The sequence below is a fragment of the Octopus bimaculoides genome, chromosome 3, assembly GCF_001194135.2.
Source record: "Octopus bimaculoides isolate UCB-OBI-ISO-001 chromosome 3, ASM119413v2, whole genome shotgun sequence".
Taxonomy (NCBI): domain Eukaryota; kingdom Metazoa; phylum Mollusca; class Cephalopoda; order Octopoda; family Octopodidae; genus Octopus; species Octopus bimaculoides.
Genome location: NC_068983.1, coordinates 78138887 through 78143512, shown reverse-complemented (window position 1 = coordinate 78143512; position 4626 = coordinate 78138887).

Here is a 4626-nt window from a genome sequence, read left to right as displayed (position 1 = left end):
TGTGCAATTCGACCGACAGGTGGTCAGGAAACCCAGTTATAAACGCCAACTTTACTGTTCGATCCAGCGATTCTCCCTCGTACCCCGCCAGTCTAGCCAACCTCCTAAGTTCGTTGGCAAACACGTCGACCTGTTCGCCAGTCCACTTCGCTCTCCCCAGGCGAGCGTACGCCTCAGACATTCCTTCTGCGAAGGCCTCCATCAAGCGGATTTCTATTTTCTCCGCACTAACTTGGTCCCTCTCTTCCATCTCTAAAAATAGCGCCAACGCCGGACCATCCAAGTAGAGCGGTAGAAAACTTGCCAAGTCGCATATCCCTTGGAGCTTCGCGACCAGCTTCATCTTTTTTAGCCATGCGACCACGTCCGTGTCGCCGCAAAACGGTTTAATTATATCACTAGAAATCCGGACTACACTCATAATTTTCTTTTTTTTATGGGCCGAAATAGCTTGTGGTGTGATGGAGGAAGAAAGACAACAAGAAGCAAAAGGACAGAATGAAACGTTGGACCTTACCTTGTCGACCGCAGCGGAATACACGATCGCTCCTGATCAGAACACGTCTTTCTCGTAACCTCTCTGTTTTCTGACTGACTCCACGTGCTAGCCTTCGACCGCGTGTCGCCGACTTCCAATCTGACCCTTCCGGTCTGGCCCTGTTGCCTCACCTCTCTCCACCACAACACACAGCTCATCACAGCCCATAACACCACACATATACAATAATCCTTTGAGATCTCAGATAATTTTTCTGAATCTCCTGATTCTTTCAATGTTCTAGTTCCCTAGTATTAAATTGATATTAATTAATATCCATTTTTTTTTACCTTACTATTTTAATTTTATAAATATGTATAGTTACTAGTGATAATGAATATATACATATTAAAATTTCTTTCGGTCCAACAGCCTACACCACCAATTTCTCAGTCTGAATTCTCTTAAGGATAGTAATAATATCACCTCTATTCCTCTCATTTTCACTGTATGATATTCTGGACGTGTCTCTTTCGATCTTTCTATCTGTCTTACAGGTACTAAATATTGGGGTTCTATATCGATAAGCAATTTTCCATTTCTGTTAGAAATTTTCATAGAAATCTGCCTAGTCGAGCGATCTCATTTCAATTTCATTACCACTTTCAGTCATCTCTCACCGCCACGTTTGTGAAGGAAGTTCAAGCGCAAACACACATATGACTGCTTGTGTATGTTTGTTTAAAACTGCTCACATACGAACATGTACATATTTTTGTGAACATGATTATGTGTGTGTGTGTTTGTGTATGGCAGATGACAATATTATGCCTTATGAGTGCGTCGGAATATGGGTACATGTATGAATTTAATATTCTGCGGGTGTGGGCTCCACATACATATTTTACATGAATTTAATTGTCCATGTATGCTCTTATGTGCACGTGAGTGTATGTTTTGGAACATATTTTTACACAATGCCGATGATGATAATTTAGAAGTATATACTATCACAGTGTGCTAAGCACAAGGAACTGGTCCCTGCTGGCAAGTAATCGCAAAAATATTCCTCTTTCCAGACGCTGAAAACACCCCCCTAACGTCCCTCACAGGCTTCCCAAATCCAAAAGTTCAGAGTTGCCCCAATCAACGCTGGTTAATGAAAGGTAGGTCTCACGAGATTGTGAAATGCTAGAGCAGACGTACAGATGAGTGCTGTGTGCAAGAGATAAGATGTAGGGGTCCACAGCTAGACTGTCTGTGGGCAAGAGACATCATCATCATCATCATCATCCTCAGAAGGAGTCACCGAAATTGAGAATTGCAAAATCCTGTGGGATGCAATGATCCAATTCAATCACCTGACCAGACATCAGAAACCGAACATTGTTGTGGTGAATAAAAAAGTAAGAGCATGCATGATAATCGACATAGCATGCCCCGGTGACAACAGAATCAATGTGGAAGAAGAAGAAAAATAAACAACTATGACAATTTGAAGTGGGAAATACGAAGGTTGTGGTCAATGAGGAGAGTAGACATGATACCAGCAATAATTGATGCACTTGAAAGTATCAGCAGTCAACTACCAACATGGCTGAAAAAGATCGGTGCAAGTGTGAAGGTAGAACACCTATAAAATCAGCATTGCTTGGAGCTGCAAGAATTCTTGAAGCTTGACCAGTAAACAAGTATCATCTTAGTTGTCTGGCTGTGGACAGCTGACACTTTCCATCTTACTCAGCAAAAGAGGCTGTGAGTTTTCATTACATAATAATAATAATAATAATTTTCACCATGTTGGATTGATAACAGCAGCATCAAAAGTATTTCCATTTAAATCAACTCTAATCCAGTGAATATAATTTTGGTCTCATTTCAATCATTTTCATCACAGCTGGTGTTTAAACTACCATCACCGGCACCACATGAACAAAAAGTAGGATTCAAACTTACGAGGAATCCTTTATTTAAGTGATTCTTAGCACTTCTGTTATTTACCTGTCATTTATCACCATTTACATACTAACAAGTGACCATTTAGTCAAAGTAATCTGTTTATATCAAAGTTAAATGGTGAAGTACAGAAAACCTAATTAATTGAAGTTTCCAACTCAATAAGAAAAAAATAAGCAAAGCTTATATACATGTTTAGATAAAGTGAAGCTGAAGTTGCTACTAACACACTATATTTAAGATAGTGTGTTAGTACTAGTGATATAATAGTAGTTCATACTCATATATGTACATTTTCATTTAAATGTATATAACAAATGCCTCTATTCTCGAGTGTCCATATGTATATGTTCATTATATAAAATTATATCAGAGCATGTGTGAATGTATCGTGTGTGTATGTCAATATGCATTAATATATACATATACACATTCACACACTCACACATACACACACGTTTATATATATATATATATATATATATATATATATATCATAATTATGTTGTATGAATATTTAAAATGGTATTACATCTTTCTGTCACTCTCTTTACACACACACGCACACACACACACACACACACAGTGTATTGCTAATGCAAGCACACATTCAGACACACATTCATTCACATATTGAAATGAAAAATGTGTTAGATAGAGAGAAATTTCAAAGAAACATTAAAAATTTCAGAATTTATATGTATTTTAGAAAGAAACAGAAGTTCTTTCTCATAAAAACATAGAAAAAAAAAAGAATTGAAATATAACAGATCATAGTTTTGCTTCAATACATTTGTAATAAAACTTTTATCCCATTAGGGAAAGCAAACGGTGAAAAAAAAATGCAGAAATATGTGACAAAGGATTATCAGAAAAAATATAAAAGAATATTATGTTATTTCTTACACCGTTGAGAAAAATAAGAATTAGATATATTTAAAACAATAGTAATAAACACACTATTTTTAAACGAAATTAAGACTGGAATAAAAAGAAACATGCAAAGGAATGCTAAAAATATATGATGGAGGTAAATATTCTAATACAAAAATGTAATAAATTCATAATATGTTATAAAGACAAGTAAATGAATAAACAAGAAAATAATAAAACAGAAACCTTTGTATTTATAGAATCTTGACAACAAATACATCAATATTTCTTAGAATTATTATTATTTTGTTCTAGTTGTCTCTGTTAAAAGCTCTCAAAACACAATATTAATACAAACCAAATTATTTACAACAGCAAATATTTTCTTGGAAAAACAAACAAAACACAAACGACAAATTACATATACTAATATACATATGCATACATATGAATGTATTTTTTTGTATGTGTATAGATATAAGCATATATTTATGTATATGAAATATACCGTACACACAGACAAACACACACACATATATACATACATATATAGGTATGCATATATACATATATATATATGTATATGTCCATATATACATATGAACATATGCATACATGTGTATATATATATATATATATATATATATATATATCCATATATACATGAAAACAAGTTATATACATATGAATATATACATACATATATATATATATGTACATACATATTTAGGTGAGTAGATGTATAGTTAGCTGACTCAGTAGATAAATGGAGTACAGGCGTAATAATATGTATAAATATCTATACAGCTTTATGTATATATACGCTTATATATGTGTGTGTGTGTGTATGTTTCTATGTTTGTGTATGCATCTATGTCTGTGTATATGAGTGAGATTTTACATGTTATAGAGGTACACATATTTTGATGCACATATATACATACAATTGCTTGTGAACTGCTGTATTTTACTTTGTATCTTTTCTTTTCAAATGATTTACTTGCAATATGATATGTTTGAAAATGAAAATCCCAGAATATTATAATGATGGATATCACTACTATAAAGTGAATGAAACGAAACAATAGTGGTGGAATCTCTCTCTCTCTCTCTCTCTCTCTCTGTCTCTCTCTCTCTCTCTCTCGCTATCTATCTATCTATCTATCTGCATATGTATTCATGTTACACTTGCCACACACACAGACACAGAGTTACATGCAGATATAAAAGTGACAGTAAAGTGTGGCACACAAGGCAAAATTGGGCTACACATTAATAATTTTGACATTTTTTGAATACCATGTATACATCATATATAT